This window comes from Herpailurus yagouaroundi, unplaced genomic scaffold (assembly GCF_014898765.1).
Source record: "Herpailurus yagouaroundi ecotype Mexico unplaced genomic scaffold, PumYag 188, whole genome shotgun sequence".
NCBI lineage: Eukaryota > Metazoa > Chordata > Mammalia > Carnivora > Felidae > Herpailurus > Herpailurus yagouaroundi.
The window spans coordinates 37,225,607-37,243,597 of NW_024412419.1; the positions used below are offsets into that span (position 1 = coordinate 37,225,607).

A 17,991-nucleotide genomic window follows, 5' to 3' on the forward strand; every position below is an offset into this window, starting at 1 on the left:
ATCTTTGTAGTTGGTGGTGGTGGTCTAATTTTCTCTTTAGTGGTCCTAAAGTTTCTCAGCGGGGGTGGGAGTGGGGGCTGGGCTGGGAATCTCCCAAAGGCAATTGCAGATTTGTCTAATTTTCTTTCAGCTGTCTTAGTTTTTGCTTCGATATTTTGAAACTGTTATTTGGTTCACAGGAGAGCTATTTTTTTCTTAGCGGAATAATCCTCTTTGCCCACGGTAGCTTCTTTGCTCTGCAGTCTATGTTGTCTGATGTTAACATAGCCATTCATGCTTTTAATACTTGCTTGGTATATCTTTTCCCTTTCTCTTGCTTTCAGTCTCCTCGTGTCATTAAATTTGTAGTGAGTTTCTCATAAACAACATATAGTTGGGTCGCGTTTTGTAATCCACCCTGCCAATCTCTGTCTTTCAATTGGTGTATTGAGACCATTTCCATTCAAGGTGTCTAGTGATCTATTAAGGCTAAGTCTGGCGTTGTATTATTTGTTTTCTGTTTGTTCCTTCTGTTTCTCATTCTTCTGTTCCTTTGTTCTTGTCTTTCTGTGGGTTGCCTGAACATTTCTTAGAGTTCCGTTTTGATTTAATTATTATATTTTTTAAGATATCACTTTGTATTGCTTTCTTATGTGATTATTATGTTAGGAGACTGTTGCTGGGCAACCCTTGGGAGCCAGGAAGTAGCTGCTGGGCCTGGGTCTCCTTACGCTACTGGGTCAAGGCCAGGGAGACATGGGGCTTCACTGCTGCTGCTGTGGGTGGATCAGGCCACCCGCTGATGTCTCAGTTGTGGACCAGAGGCCAGAACTGCTTGGGGCTTTGCCGCTTCTGCTGCCGCCGCCCCCACTGCCTACAGATGAGACTGTTTGCAAGGACCCTGGATTGTAGTGGGGGCTGGAACTTCTTACTGGGCCTCTGTTGGATTTTCCCTTTCCTGAACTTTGACCAGAGAGAGGAGGATATTCTTGGGTTTCGTTTTTTGTTGTTGTTTTCTTGTCTGTGCCTATTGGTGATTCCAGATTGCAAGCCCCTCCTGTGCCCAGATCAGGGTACATGGGAAATAAAAAGAAAATCCAGGGAACTCAGAAAGTTGCTTCTCAAGTCTTGAGGTTTCTTTCCAGTCCACCGTGTTTTGTTTTGTTTTGTTTTGTTTTCCAGCTTTCAGATTTCTTTTACCATTGTCTGTTGAATAGTTTTCAGGGAATTTAGTTGTATTCGGAGAAATGGAGTAGGGAAAAGTGATCCTATGGCATCTCGTTCCAGAACCAGAGGCAGGACAGCCTATCTTCTAAATGTTTCAGACATACTTTCTTTCCCGGTTGATTTTCCAGAAACAGAAAAAAAAAATTATCAATGGTGCTTCCTGTGGTCCAAGCTACACCCTCTTTCTCCTTCTTGGAAGGGATCGATTGCATTACTCAGTAGTCCCATTTCTCTGAGCCCGCTCTGTAGTCAACAGGATACTGAATTCCTTTTGAAAGCCGAAACAGGTAATCATTTCTTTCTTGGACCAAATGTTGATCAGTAGTGTTAACACTTGTCTGTAGCATGGAAAATGGTTTTCTTCGAGTTCTTCCTTGCAGAAGTTTTCTTCTGGCGCTGAAAGGTTTTAACTACATTTATCTAGAAATGGATTTCCACGGCAAGAATGGAACTTTCTTCATGACGATTGTTTAGCTGCACAGGCAAAGACTTCTTATATCTGTGCTTTACTGATTTCTCATCTTGGACCCTTGCCTGACAATATAGGATGGGCTTTTGGCCCAGTGACTCACGAGAAAGCACAATATCGAAGCTTGAAGTTAATGTTTTAAATTTACCAGCCTTCTTTCCTCACCATAAAGATAATCCCTTAGTTTCTCTTAAGTAATCAGAGTGGAGGAAAAAAAAAAAAATCCAATTTGTTATATATCTTTTACCTAAAAGACACAGTTTAGAAAAGAGTAGATCAGACTTAACATGATTCATGCCGTTGTTTTTTTTGCGCCATAGACTACCTCTCCCCAAGATTTTGAAACTCCCATAAACAAATCCCATAAGATATTAAAATACATAGCAACACTTGTAAGTTTACATGATTTTAGGCTTACATCAGTACAATGATTCATATAATGCGGTAAATAATAGAAACTTTAAAAATCGAATATTTATATTTAAGGATATATGAAATCGAATGTTCGCATGTGAAGTAACACATTTTCAAGTACATTTTACGTTTGTTTCTGAAATCTCCTTTTCTCCACTGACTGTGTCTTTAAAATTTTTTTTTTTCAAAACATATACTGTTTTTTGGCACCACATGAAAAGTTTATTGTTTGAGTGCAGGGTTAAAAAGAGGCCAGTAAATTAACATGCTATATTTGCTATGGGCAGCATTCACTCCAAATTGTCAAAAGACCCAGAGAACTCATGTACAGACAACCATCCAGCATATTAAAATTGTTTTTATTATTTTAAAAACTGGTCGTAACGATCTGTGTTGAAGCACACTGTTTTTCATTTGTAAAAGTGGGACAATTTGAGTGAATTTGATTAAAACACGAATGGAAGACTCTCAGTCCTCTATAACCTCAGCAGAAAACGTGATTGTAAACGTTTGCGCAGAACCTCGATTTCCCATAGCTATGTGTGAGATGAGCTGAGAACATATTTCTATCAGTCTCTTAAGATATTATTTGCCCTCCTCACTGATAAGGCAACAGAGGATGAGAGCAAAAATGTAATAAAAATATGGAAAAAAAAAAAGACTCCCTTTGCCTACTTTCAGCAACTAATGTTAAAAAAATACAATAATAATAAACAAATCAGCTCACAAAGAAAACAGCTTTTCACTTAGTTTCTTTTGAAGTGAATCTCCTTTTATTTTTTCGTTTTGGAAGCCTGCACATGCAGGCTTCCTTGGAAATGGATGAATTCTGTAGAGTTTCCAGACTCCGAAGATAAACAAAGCAGTGAATTTCTCTTCCCTCCCCCACCCCCACCCTGTAAATAACCTCGGGCCACAGTCTGAGCCTCTCTCTGCTCCCCGCCTCTACCAAGGGGCTGGGGGCTGGGTAGGCCTGTGACACCGGGGTGAGGCAGCGCAGGGAGGAGGGGGGGTGAGGGAGGAGCAAGTAGGGGTGGGCTCATCCAGGACTGAGCCCCAGCTGCAGCCCGGTGAAGAATGTCGCATGCATGCCCGCACACACAAAATGTACACAGTGGAGCCAGGCGAGAGAGAACTGTTAAAAAAAGAGAAGAAAGAAAGAAAAAGTACTGCTTCATCAGCTAAAAAACAGTCCTGTTCTTTCCTGGTTTGATTTCAGCTTGAAGTACTGGCTTGGAATTGCCCGCAGCGATATTGGGCCCCTGCCCACACAGCAGGCAGACGGCTTTCCCTGCCAGCAACAGGCTTTTAATAAAACAGGATGCTCATCCATCACTAAGGCCACTGAGGACTAGGGGTCCCAGGTCCGTATGGACTGCTTCTCCCAGAGCCATTCTCTATTCCTTATCAGGAAACTCCACTCGGGAGCTCCTGGCCCACGAGCAATGCCCCTCTCCCAAGGGACTGCGGAGTGAATGCTTGCGGGGTAGCCGCCCCATTCCCTGAGCTATCTGCTTCCGTAAGCTTCTTATCACCCGTGAGCGTGCTCCCTTGCTCCTTCTAGGCATTTTGGCTTTTATGAAGTTTCCCACCTTGACAGTTAAATAGGATGGACTTTTAAATAAGGACCTGGCTGTACAGGAAGGGTGAAGACAATCCGTCCCCGTCTCCCCACAGCCAGCTCTAATGAGTCACGCCAGATCTGGATTTGGATCCGACTCACCATCTCAAGTGTGATGAACGTTAGCACTTGGGGGAGGTTCACCTGCCCGTTTGTTTTCTCCCCACTTGGAATGAAATGGGGTATGTTTCTGTTGGGACGGTGGTCCCAGAAATTTGCTGGCTGCAGTCTAATAGTGTCCCAACTAATGGGTGAGCTCCCAGGGTGCCCTCCAGACCCTGGAGATCCTGTGCGCTGCCCCCTCCCCCCAGCCCATGCTGGCCCCAGGGCATGGAAAGTGGGATGTTGAAAGTTCTCCAGAAGGATTATCCATAGGCTCAGAGGCATAGCAGGCTCCCGCCAGGGTGTCCAGAAGTGGCTGAGTATGGAACACATAACAGGCAATCAGCAAGTGGCCCTTGATGACCTCATATATGACTGGACTCCAGCATGAAAGAGACATCATTGTCATTAATAGGAAAGGCCTTGGGGCGCCTGGGTGGCTCAGTCGGTTAAGCATCCAACTTTGGCTCAGGTCATGATCTCATGGTCTGTGAGTTCGAGCCCCGTGTCTGGCTCTGTGCTGACAGCTTGGAGCCTGGAGCCTGCTTTCCATTCTGTGCCTCTCTCTCTCTCTCTCTCTCTCTCTCTCTCTGCCCGTGTCTGTCTCTCTATCTTGCAAAAATAAATAAATATTTTTTTTTAATTAAAAAAAAAAAAATAGGAAAGGCCTGACAACCTAGAATCTATCCCCAGAACCGCCCTTGCTTCCTCTCTAGTTTAGACAACTTGATCCGTGTGTGCTTCAGTCTCATTTGTAATGTGCAGAGGGGGGTGTTGGAGGAGGGGAACTCACCAGCCCCTCCACTGTGCTTTTCCTTCGCAACTTCCGAGCAGGCCTTGTGGATCCCTCAGGACACCTTCCTACCCTGCCCCAGTGGGAAACCCAGCCAGCCACAGCCCGTCGGTCAGAGATGGCCCTTGAGCAAAGGCCTGTGATGGTTTCCAACTTTTCTTCCAAGGGTGGTAGTCGGTGAGCCTTTGAGTCTCCATCCAGTACGTTTCTATGCACTTTGAAGTTCTGAGGAGGAAACTGAAGGCATTGGTGGTACAGGTGGTGTTTTCATTTCTCCCTTCACTTGAAGTTCGTGACTTTGGAAGTGAAAGGAGGAGGGAGGAAGTATACGGAGGGAACATCTGGGCATGTAGATGGTGTCAGAGTGGAGAATTGTGTCTGCTGGACCGCAGCCCAGATCCACCCCGGAGCAGCGGGGTCCTGGCAGGAAGCAGGATGTACTAACCCAAATCTGAGAACATGCGGCAGGAGACCTGCCAGTGTGACCAGAAAGAGTTTAAACAGAAACTTCAGAGGGAGGAATTAACAACAATCCACAAGGCCAGCTCGGAAGCCACAAAAAAAAAAAAAAACGAAAACGACGAGGCACAGCACAAGAATATCAGCTAGGATTCTTGAAAAGAAACTACTCTTGCTGACTCAAGCAAAAGGGGAATGTGTGGGACGTTGTCGAGGGGCTCACAGGAGAGCGGTTTTCTGAGCTGGAGCGCGGGGTTCAGGCCGGGAGGGAGCACAAGTGTGTCAGGTGCCTCTGCGGGGTGGGGATGGGCCGCGGTCACTCCTTCTGAGGCTGCTCAGCTCCGCTCTGGGACAGGAAAGGGCACTGGGACAACACCCTTCGGCTTCCAGACAGGGAGACAGCACCGAACTCCCCGCCCACCAGGACTGCCCGATGGTGCCACAGAGGAACACACAGTTGTGCAAAGGAAGGGCGCACGGATTCTAGGTTACTAAAAAAAACAAACAAACAAACAAAAAAAAACCAACGGTACCCAGCGCCATATGTGACGGAAGTGTTACACCATAAACGCCATGAATGGCCAGGCGTGTCTTAGAAGGGTGACTTCAAGGTCAATGGCCAGGTGTGGAAAACCCAGCTGGCAGGCACAGGCGGGGGTCAAAGGGTAAAGGCAAAGGTGCTTCCCAGCCACCAAGACGAAGCTGTGTGGAGCCCAGGAAGGAGTCTAGCTGCTGTCAGAGATGTAGGTCAAAGCCTAAAATACCTAGACAAGTCAAGGAGGGAGTAAGAAGCAAGGACTTGTGTCCAGGGCTCAAGGTCATCTTTCTGCACTCTGGGGGGCCCGTCCTTCTGGAAAAGAGCTGCTTTGAAAGGTCCTAGTTGTGAGCTTCAGAGTGGAGGAGGTGCCCAAGAGTGTCAGCGAAATCACTCCCGGTCAGGAAGGCTCCTGGGCTCTCCCTCTTGGGAAAGCAAATCTCCCCAATTCAGAATTTGGCTTCCACTGCTCTGGGCATGGGGCCAGTTCCAAGAGGAGCCAAGAAACAGGATGGTTCTGCCAGGCTGGGGGCCCAAGGGAGACAGGGGCCTGGGGCTGCTTCGACCATCTTGCCTCCATGTGAAGCAGCAGCAAAGCCAAATGGAGAGACTCAGGTCCTGGTGACATTAACAGACCTCTGAACTCAGCTATGCCTAAGGCCGGGGTGACTTAGATTCTGCTTGAAGGCAAGCCCTTGGGGAAAATCCTCTGAGCCAATAGAATCTTCTAGTGTCTAAGCCGGTTTGCGTTGGCTTTCTATCACTTGTAACCACAAAGGGTTTCGATAATAGGTAGATAATAATACTAATAAGGACCTAACTATGCATTTTTTCCCTTATAGCCACGCCAGGAGGTTAATGCTGTTATCATCCCCAATCTGGCATAAAGAAAACAAGGCCCGGAGAGATTAAACAAAATTCCTCAGTGCCACCCAATCTTAACCTGAAGGACTGGGGCTCAAGTGTCCAAATGCACAGCTACCGAGTGAGGAAAGAGACTGAGAGAAAACCCTCATTTCTGCTCATTCACGTGACTCATCCCAGTGAGGAACAAAACGAGAGGAGACACGTAGGAAAAAAAAAAAAAAACCACACAACCAATGTGGCCACCAAAGGTGGTCATTGGTGATCTCAGATCTTTAGAGAAGCATGCCTAAAATGTGAAAAGGGGGCACAGAATCAAAGAGAATGTGCATGAAGGGACTGCCCTTCTGAGGACAGCATCGAGAAGGCTAACGCCCAGAATACGCAGAAACTTACTAAAGGACCATGATTTCACAAGGCTTTTTATTTTATTTTATTATTTTTATTTTTTTTTAAGATTTATTTTTTTTTTCAACGTTTTTTTAAATTTATTTTTGGGACAGAGAGAGACAGAGCATGAACGGGGGAGGGGCAGAGAGAGAGGGAGACACAGAATCAGAAACAGGCTCCAGGCTCTGAGCCATCGGCCCAGAGCCCGACGCGGGGCTCGAACTCACGGACCGCGAGATCGTGACCTGGCTGAAGTCGGACGCTTAACCGACTGCGCCACCCAGGCGCCCCTCACAAGGCTTTTTAAAGCTACTTGAAGAGCACAAGAAAGGGATAGGGCTGTGCGCGGAGAACGTGCTAACATGTAAAGACTTGACAAAAAAGACGGCCCGCAATTTCAAGTTAGCCTCCCGCTTTTCTAGTTTTTCAGGTGATCTTGAAAAAGGTAGAACCCAGGACTGTGAGACAACACTCGGATACACTAAATGAGTCAGTCTTCAGCCCAGGCAAAGAGGAAAGTTCTCAGATGACCTCGGAGAAGCACACTGATAAAAATATTGGGAAGCTAGCCCCTAAGCAAACTGTCCATTCTCAAACACCGTAAAAGGATAGATTGCTATAAAGCAATCCCTGGGGGATTTATCCATTGCCATAAGGCAATCCCTGGGGGAATAGTCTAGAATTATAGACCATGTGGCTTGCAAACATTTCAAAAAGAATGCGAGGGACAACACGGGTTCAAGTCTCCCCAAACAACTAGGAATCTTTTGTGGTTAAACAGGTGCATCTGGTAAGCATTGTATACCTAAAATAATGTCAGCAAAGCAGTTGGTATCTTGGAGCGTCCTTTGATGCCACTGATGGGGCAACCATCAGAGCAGCATCATGGCCAAGAGTATCAGTGTTGGGGACAGATGCAAATTCTTACCCACCAACTGCTCTCTGCATACTGTAGGCTTCCTCTCTTGGAGGTACAATGTCTTTCTTGATCATGCAATGGGTGTAAGAGCCCACCCCCAAAATGCAATAGATAAGCAAATCATGAATGACACAAAGTCATTTCAACTGGATGGAATAGGAGGCCAAACCATCAGCACAAATTGAATCTGAATACGTATCAATACAAACACAGAAAATTAAAAATGAAACACAGAAGAACGTGCTGAGTAGAAACTATTTTGTCAGCTGCCTATGTGACCATGAGAGCAGGGAATAGCCCGAATGTCCAACAACAGTACGCAAGAGAGCTAAGGAAACAGAGTGGTCCGAGAAGTAGAATACAGTTCTCAAGGGAGAGAACCAGGTGTCGGCCAGTATACTCCAGGCACCTGACCCTATACGTGGAAATCATGCAACAAGATGAAAAGCCGAAGACCAAATGACATCTACTTGAGGGATACTGTTACATCAAAGAGTTACATTCAAATTTATAGCAAGTGGTAGAGATGTTTCTCTAAAAGTTGCACCCTCACCCGTGGAACAAAAGAAAGTCTGGCAGTTTGGCAGTTTTAGTTGCCATGGGATTAATCTCAGTAAAGGGCGTGAGTGCTGAAAGCCAACCTGTACCCACGGAAGTATAACGCCTGGGTGTGCTCCCTGCAGGGGCCCATCCAGGTGTCACGAGTGACAGTCCTGTGCGAGCACATCCAGGTACTGGTGTGATGGAACAGGTCATGGGTATGGCCACCCCACTCAAGCTTATTCGGGCGCTTCTGGGTTGACCTTTCGAGAAGAAAATTAACAGTAATTTCCAGATAGATGAGAGAGTTAAATGTGGAAAATGAACTCATTGTAAAAGAAAAGAAAAGTAAGACATGTATCTGCACCTGGGAGAGATGAAAACTTCCTATGGGTGAAATTCATGGGAATAGTTACAGAGGAAAATAATTGGCAGATATAGAAATATTAAAGTTTCTCCGTCCTAAGTCACCATGACAAAACTCAAAGGCGCAGAAATAACCGGGGAACATACATGACAGATAGCGGGTGAATTGCACGATCACTGAGGTGCGTGCCTAGCGTAAGGCTAACAGAAAAATGGGCAAAAACACGATAAGGCAACGCGAAGGGAAAGAAATGCAAATGTTCCGTAAGAAATCAAAAGATGCTCAAACTTGCAAACAACCGGATACAGGCAAATAAAAGCAGTAAGCTAACATTTCTCTTTCAAGATAGCATTAAAAAAAAAAAAAAGATAACAATTTATCCAAGGGTCCGGGGACAAGGGCAACCATGTAGGTGGGAGTGCTGATTAGAGTCTCCCCGCTGGCACTCCCTGAGTAGTTTACTTAACCTTCCGCACAGTAAACTGAAGATAATCATAATTCCTGTCTGACGGGGCTGTCAGGGGGATTGGGTGAGATTACTCTAGCCCGGTGGTGACACTTCAAGGAATCTTTTCTAATTAGAGGTAAGCAAGCAGGGTATGGCTAGATAAGTCATGATACATTTATGAGACCAAGTGCTAAGCAGACATTAGGTACATTGTAAAAGACTACTTCCTAATGAAAATAAGTGTAACGAGCCTCATATTTGTAAAGGAAAGTGCACACATTAAAAAAAGTTTTTTTGATTTTATTTTAGAGAGGGAAAAGAAAGAGAAAGCGTGCATGAGGGAGTGAGGCAGAGGGAGAGAGAGAGAGAGAGAGAGAGCATCTTAAGCAGAGAGAGAGAATTCACACGCTGAGTGTGGACCCTGACATGGGGCTCGATTCCACCACCCAGGGATCATGACCTGAGCCAAAATCAGGAGTCAGTTGTTCAACCCAGGCGCCCCGACACACATATTATTTTACGTACAGAAGAAAGATGGCTAAAATTTTGATTTGTTTCCTTCTAGTGGTTATTTCTAAGTGGTGGGCTTACCGGCAATTTTTTTTTTAACAGAAAAAAAGCTATTAGGACCCCAAAAATGTGGAAAAATGGTATTGAGGCTAAGCAAAGTCAAAACAAAGTGAAATAACTTCAACTGTGTCCTGAGAGTGTCAATCGTTGTGTTTAGATTTGCTGGAAACCTCGAAGTGCATGAAATAATTGGAGAAGATGGTCATGCGCGGCCTGAAAGGGACAAGGTCTTGTGGGGGTTGTGACATCTCTCTGCACAAATTTGATGGATGTCACATCAGGATGTGTCCCGATTTTGCCCTCTGGAATAGCACGTCACCTGCCTCTCAATGACCATACCGTCTAAAGAAAAAGATTAGGACTAACTAACGTAAGGAACTTGGGGCCACACTCGAGCCCTCGGGACCTCTCTTGATGTTGGTGGGCATTTTGGCCCCCGGAAAGCAAGCATGGGTCTCTCATGGGGATCCATGCAGAGGTCTCCTGCTTTGCATGGGGCTTGGATTTGATAGCTTCTTGTTTTCTCTTTAAGGTGGACAGCTGTAGAATGATTAATTACGGGACAAAGAAAGGGAGCCAGGGCAACCATCAACATACAGAAGGTAGGGAAGGGGTGGTTTGACATTGTCTCAGGAACATTGTACTTTACATCGAAAAGTGACGTCAGATTCATTTCTGAGACCTTCTATCCTGCTGCTCTGATACCCTCGCCGTAGCAGAGGACAATTAGCCCAGAAGTTGCTTCATTACAGTTTAGTGAGATTTAAATAATTTCTCGGGAGACAAGCTCTGTGCAAGCTGGGTTAAAACGAAGCTAAGCCGGTGATACAGAGCTAACCCCAGGAGTGGAGGCTGTGTGAAAAGTTTCCACGTGGGAGCCGATTAATCGTCGATAAGGATCACACATCACTGGCCACGCCGGTCAACGTGACTGGTAAGGTGAATAGCAGAGGCGGACAAATAGGGCAACTGATATCCGTTCCCTACCCTAAAGCTTAGGTCCCGAAATTTCCTTTGGGAAGCCCCCCTTTAGCGTCACCAGCTATGTGAGTCGGGCGAATTCCCCTTACCCCATATTTCAGGGGTCGGCTCGCATTGGCTTAAGCCAATTAGCTTGTTCCTTTGCCCTGACTTTGGGCCCATGGCACCCGAGGGACCGTTGGCCGAGCTTTCCGGGAGACGGAAGCCCTCTCTCTTCTGCTGGAGCCTGCAAGAGCGGCCCTCCCCGGATGGCACAGGACATGGAACGAGGAGTCAAGCAGTGGAGAGAAAGAGGAGGGACAGCCTCTGGGATCCTATGACGGGAGAAGTACAAAACTGGAGCTTCGGGGACTCGGGAAACTGCCTCGTCCAAGATCGGAGCCTCTGCCTGATTTTTCACTGTCCCGGGCCAGTACCTCCCCTTGATTGTTTAAGCTAGTTTGAGCGGAGTTTTCTGTCATTTGTGTCATACTGGTACGATGCTGAACAGGACGCTTACCTTCTAGTTTAGGAGACTGGATTGTTGTGTCTATGCCTTTGGCAACCACCAGCAAGCAGCTTAAGGAAGATAAAAATCTGCTTTGACTTTACTGTCAAGATAATGTTTTCAATATCTTATTCTAAAAACATGACCACTCTCGGAAGGACTTCTGTGAAATTTTGTCCCCATCACCTGGTCTGACCCAGGGCAGGGCTGGTCTGAAGATGACCGAGCCCCAGGTTCTAGTACAGCGGATACAGCCATCCCCTTTTCTCTCTCTCTCTCTCTCTCTCTCTCTCTCTCTGTGGGTGGTGATAATGCACAGAAAGTGATTGGTCAACTGTAAACTGTTACAAAACAGAATCACACGTCTGGTGTAAGTTACCATTTGACACAAGTTTTCTTTACCGATTCAGTAAAATGATTGTGGTTCAGTTTTAGCCAACAGGGCCCGGCACGGAAAAATAAATCACATGCATCGTAAGATTTGATGAGGTAGGTCAATGCATCTTAAATCCTTCCCAGAGCAAAGAGAAAGTGTTTTTGTTTCACCGGAGGGAAGTAGCCTGGGCCCTACCCTAAGGCCCCATGGGGTCCAAAGTCCATGGGAACCCTTCTCAGGTCCTGAGGAGGCCAAGATTATTCAGGATACTGGCATGCACGCATTTCTACTCTTCTCCAGAGGGTGAAGATCAGCCAAGGGTTGCTGAGGGATGAATCATGTTTCAAGCTAGGATTGTATTTAGCTGCATTTGGCCGAAAACTCCAAAGACAGAAGCATAAAACACAAGTGTTTACATACCCATAGAAAAGACTTACAGAACTTTCTTCTTCTTGCCTTTCTGTTCCACAACCCTAGCTCTGGCTTTTGCTCTCAGTGTCACAAGGAGGCTGCAAGAGTTCCTGCTTTCCCATCTATGGCCCGATGAAGGAGGAAGAGAATATCTCCGCAATTGAATCAGTTCCTTTTAACTTACCTTCCTATAAATTCCATACTTCTGCTTGTATCCCATTGGTTAGAAATTAGTTACATGGCCACAGTGAACTGCAAAGGAGCCCGGAAAATGTAGTCTTTTAGTCAGGCACATTACCTCCCTAGATAAAATTGGGGTTCTCTTGCTCTGTAAATAGAACAGAGATAGGGTGAGGACACGAGAGAGGTTTATTGGTAAAGATCATTCAGAAAAAAACTGCGAACATGGGAGCATCCGCATGAGAAGCACGTGCCATCAAAACTTATTTCTGGGCAATGTTCAATCAGAATTGTCACAGAGGCTGGCCAAAGTGAGAGGCTTTACTCTTCAAAGGGTCTGGTTTCTGAGACCCCAATTTCTTTTCCCAGAGTGATGGCCGCTTGTAACAGGCTGTCCTTAGGGCATCAAGGTGTCTTACGAAGAAGTAATTTGACTTCTTATTTGCTCTTCCTGTCTGCCTTTCACCTGCCAGTTGCCTCCCCTCCTTTTTTTTTTTTTTTTTTTAACGCACTGAGTTGCCCCTGGAGCTGCAGAGGGAGGGGTCTTTCTGTCCTGGGACAAAGCGATCAGAACCTTTTAACCTCGTTGAGCAAATGAGCAGTGAGTTGCTAGGCACCAGGTGCCAGATGCTTGAGGTCTGTTATTTTAGTGAATTCTCACAACAACCCCCATGCAAAAGGTCCTTTCAACATCTTCGTTTGAGGCATGGAGAGGTGAAGTCATTTGACCAGGGTGGCAAGTTAGGCAAGGGAACAGCTGCATGTTACACTTCCGGGAAAGAAGAACCAAAGTGTAGAAGGTCAAGGAAAGAGCAGGGCGTGGGGCGTGGGGTGCACCTGCTGTGACCACCTTTCAGGATCTGATCCTCCTTCTCTGGCACCGGCATCCTTCCAGGACCAGCTCACGCCGTTTTGGTGGGCTGCCTGGTCCGGAGGTGGGCGAGTGACCCAGGACCACTAACTAGCACATCCCATGCCCCAGTTCCAATGTCCAGGATGGGCGGATGGTCCCGTCATGCCATTCCCATGCCTGTCACCCGGGCTGCTCAGAAGACAGTCTTTGAGCTAAGCTGCCGGCAGCCAGCTCACAGCCATCTCTAGTGGAGAGCCCCCCCCCTCAAGAGCGATGGGGCGATTGAGATCCAGTCCTGCTGATGTCATAGAGTCAAGCCAGTCCTGGACTTTGCAGGCACTGACCAGTGGATTTCTTTCTCAACTCCGTTAAGTTGAGTTCTTTCCCTTACAGCCCAAATGTCTGAGCTTTTATGCAGGGCGGACAGCACGAATGCTCCCCTTCCAACCACTGGGGGCCCACCTTAAGAGAAGGGTGAGACGTTAAGCAAACGGAAAAGGTTGTGTTTTCTAAAGCAAGGAGCATTTTTCTCTGTATTTTAAGCCATACATAAAAAGGAAGGCCTTTGGGGATGTTTTCTGGCCTGGGGCTCTGAACCTCTGCATTTCACTCATTAAGAAGCATCTCTCCTCCTCAGAGTGGAAGGCCCCCAGGAGAGGCAACTGCAAGCAAGGCCTCTGTGAGAGGAGAAGTGAGGCATCTCAGGTCAGTGGGGAAGGGTGGCTCGCTCAAGAAACAGTATTGGGTCTACGGCCATATCACCCTGAACACGCCCGATCTCGTCTGATCGGGCTAAGCAGGGTCGGGCCTGGTTAGTACGTGGATGGGAAGAAACAGTATTGGGATGACAGAATGGGGGGACCATCCAAAAAGAAAAGAAAAAAAAAGGTGAATCCATACTTTAATGATCTATCCAAACAAAATCTACATAGATCAACTTTTGAAATATAAAACAAAAATGAAACCATCAAATTTTTTAAACTTTTTCAAAAATGTTTATTTATTGAGAGAGAGAGAGAGAGAGAGCAGGGGAAGGGCAGAGAGAGAGAGAGAGGGGAACAGAAGATCCGAAGTGGGCTCTCAGCTGACAGCAGGCAGCCCAACGCAGGGCTCAAACTAACAAACCATGAGATCGTGACCCGAGCCGAAGTCGGACACTCAGCTGACTGAGCCACTCAGGTGCTCCGAAACCATCAAAGTTTTAAGAGAAAATAATAACTTTTACCCTTTCACGTCAGAAGGAGGAATGCCGTATTAGCACAAACACAAAGCATAACACCCCCGAACAGAAAGAATTGATGAAAAGGACTACATAAAAATCGAGTTTCCTCTCCATGGCCAACCGATCCTATCATCAACAAACCTAAAAGGCAAATGTCAAACTGGGGGAAACTGTTTTGATTAACATCACTAAGTGCAACTCTCCCTAATATATAAAGACTCATACATCAATAAAAGGCCAACAGATAGAAAAATGGGCAAAGGACATGAATTGACGAGCTGTAGGAATGGGAAACAGACAGCCCTGAAGCATTTGAAGAAACGCTCAGCATCATTAACGAGAAGAAAAACACAGTTACACCAAGATACTATTTGTCACTGTTCAGGCTCTCACATTTTGATCACGTGCCATGTTCAAATACGCATTTGGAAACAGGTGCTCTGATCCATCCTAGCTGTTTGTGAAATAGTGGCTTTGGGGGAGGGCGATTTGGTGATATCTATCCAAACGACAAAGGCACATCTCCCTTTCCCTGGGACCTCGGTCTCTGAGAAGTCGTCTGCGCATGCTCTCACAGGTGTGTGAGTGACGTGCACACTTAAGGGTACACTTAAGGCAGCATTGTCTGTATTTGCCAAAGACTGGACACGACCCAAATATCTAACATTCTGCAACTGGTTAAATAAACTAGGGGGGCTCCTGGGTGGGCCAGTCCGTTGAGCGGCCGACTTCGGCTCAGGTCACGATCTCGCGGTCCGTGAGTTCGAGCCCCGCGTCGGGCTCTGTGCTGACGGCTCAGAGCCTGGAGCCTGCTTCGGATTCTGTGTCTCTGTCTCTCTCTCTGCCCCTCCCCTGCTTGAGCTCTGTCTCTCTCTCTCTCTCCCTCTGTCTCAAAGACGGATCAACTTTAAAAATAAAATAAAACAAAACTCCGTAATTCACCCTCTTGCCCCACCCCAGTTAAAAATGAGCTCTCCTGACACTGGACCCCGAGAAGGGGGGGGGCGCCCCTCCTGCCAGGGACACAGCACTGTGGCTCTGAACTCTGACACGGGGTCACCACACCCAAGTTTCTGGCCCCAGAGTCCTGTCTTTTGAATCACAGCGGTTGCGGGTGACATCCTGGTGCAAGCCCCTGGTATGCTCGGCCTTGGCATTGGGCTGCTTGGCTCCTGGGACGGGGACGCCGATAGTGTGGCAGAGGGGGCTGGCAGGAGCAAGTGTCCAGCTGTCACTCTGTGAAGGATGGGTGTCATCTTGGCACCCAAGGGCCTGGCCGGCTGCCCGTGAATGTTTGGAGGGAACTCTCCGGCGGGAGGCGCTCCTGGCCCTTCTGGAAGGGTGTGCGTCTCGCTAGGCCCTCCCCTGGGCCTGACGGGAGGCTGGCTGTCAGATGGGTGCGAGTGCAGACAATTTGAGGGGAGGCTGGTCACTCCTACAAGCCACCAGGCAGAGAGACTGCTCTGAGCTGACAGCGGGCCAAGTGAGAGGCCCAGGGCAACATCCCCGTGGATGGGCCTCCCTGCGCGCGCCTGTGTGGGTGCGTGCGTGAATGCCGTGAATGTGCACGCGTGGGTGTGCCCGTGTGTGTGCCAGGACCGCACAGACACCTGACACACGCAGGCATCCCTCTGGAGTCGCTCCCATCTGTTCCGTGGTCTGACTAGAATCGCCTTCCCGAACTGGTCTGCGTCTTGCACTTTTTCCACAGAGAAAGGGCCAGAGAAATTGGCCCCCTGCCCCGCAGGATCTGAACGTCTGGGTGGGGGCCGCCGGGGCTGTTTCCCTGGGCAGAGACGCTGCCTGGAGGGCTATGCCGCTGACCGTCAGGAGACAGGGAAACAGTTGTTTCCTGCATCTTTGATGTGGGGCCCCCGACGGGTACAGCCTGGACATTGTTTTGTGCCCACTTCCTTGGCTCGGGAGGAAAGAATTCTGTAGGCCCGTGCGGGGCATAAGCTTGGCTGCCAGCGTGAGGAAAGGGAAAGACGAGCGAGGACTTTCTGAAAGGAAGAAGGAGAGACAGAGACAGGGTAGGAGGGAGGGATTATAAACATGGACGGGAGGGGTGGGATTTGGGAGAGGCGGGGAGGGAATGGTGTGCAAGCCCACACCTGACTGTCTCTTACGAAATCACTTGCACGCCGCTGATGGGAATGAGCCCATGTCCCACTGCCCACGGCTCCTCTGTGTCTGGCATGGCTGGATCTTAGAATCTCCAATAACCACTTCCGGTCAGCCTCAAGGAGCCGGTCGAGGTGGCCGAAAAGGTCCCCTCACAATGGTGATGGTGCTTGTGGTGGCTCCGGAGAACCTCTGTCACTCGCTGAGTCCATAGGGACCTCAGGGAAATGACCTCCTTTCCTCGGCCTTCCCCTCCCCATGTAAAAGGCATGTTGGACACTGACTGATAGAGTGGGCTATTAAAGGATTCATCTGGGGGGGGGGGGGGGGGGTAGGAAGAAGAATCTGGAAGCCGAAGCCAGAGTGTGTATTGAATGTGAAAATGTACGGTGGCATGGAGAGGACTTTTTCCCCCAAAGCCAGAATATTGCCCCAGTCTGCAGCCAGCAGAAAGGGGGTCAGCGAGTGCACGACTGGCCTGTCCCTGTGAAGGCACGTGCGTGGCGGCCCACGTGGACGTGTGCGTGTGTCTGCGTGTGTGGGGCGTGAACGGGTGCCCGGAAGGAGCCCCGAGCCGTGTATGGAAAGTAAAAGTAGTGAACGCTCGGCTTAAGCAATCGTCTTCCTCTCGGGGGCTAAAATTCACGGGCACTTAGCCAACAGCCACATTAGGATAAGAAATGTAATCTGTTTATATTAAGTTTGCAAATACATCTCATTGGTGCAGTGGGCGTGCAGTGCGCCATAACCTGCCGTGACGCTGGCCTTGGCTTGGGGTCCATGGCCAGCACACCGGAGCTAACGGGCTAGAGTTTGCAAGGCCCAGCCTAACCGCTCGCCTCCCTTCTCAGTCATCCACTTCCCTCTGGGGTGGAGAAACACATTCCCGAAGACGACAGCTGGAGTGTCTGAGAGCCAACAGAAACTGATGCTTCTTCCCTTCGCCGGAGCCACCACCACTGCCGGAGCAAAGACTGGAAGCGACCTCTCCAGGTCAGAAGGCACTCCGTCCCACCGTCCTGGTCCCTGCAAATGGTCTCCGATGAGGTTCTGGGCTCTGCGAGGCCTCCCTGCTTCCGGACAAGCTCTGGGCTGCCCCTGCCATGTAGCCCGGTGTCGTCCTCCAGTCATTGAAAGTTTCTGGGTCGTAGTCCCTGCCACTTTCCAGAGAACTAGCAAATAAAATCAACAGCCAGCACCTATTTGCCATCTCCTGTGGCCTGGCACAGCCCAGGCATTTCATGGACAGTGCCTCGCTGTACCCGTTGGGAAGCTTCCAAGGAGATACCGTCATCCTCCTGCTGTACAGATGTGAAAACAGAAGCTTGGAGGGCTTCGACAACTCGCCCGAACTCCTGCCATCGGTGGGATCAGTGTGGAGTCTGGGTTTGAACCCAGGTTTCTCCAATTCTGGAATCCCAGCTCCCTCCATGAAACGCCACGGGTTGCCTCCCCAGGTGTCCCCTGGAACCATGCAGGTCTGCTGTTCACCCACGCCTCTCCTGGAAACGTTCGCTAGCTTTTTTCCAGGTCCTTCCTTCTGACCTCTGCAAACTCATTTCCCCAAAGGGCCCTCATTCCCTCCAACCGGAATTCCATCAACAATAAAACGTGGGGGCTAAAAAGCAAGAGAATGAGAATCACACAGACCCAGCTGAGA

At 48.3% G+C, this 17,991-nt stretch overlaps 1 long non-coding RNA gene across 2 annotated transcripts in view; it reads right to left on the bottom strand.

Annotated features, from left to right (window-relative positions):
• Positions 1-17,991, bottom strand: part of LOC121044437 (uncharacterized) — a 39,663-nt gene that overhangs the window by 15,389 nt on the left and 6,283 nt on the right. The window contains exon 3 of one of the 2 annotated variants that reach the window (XR_005797311.1): positions 11,979-13,447. This is a non-coding gene — a long non-coding RNA (uncharacterized LOC121044437). Of the gene's footprint in view, positions 1-11,536; positions 13,448-17,991 lie in introns of those variants that run through there. The other variant, XR_005797310.1, reaches the window with a different exon arrangement.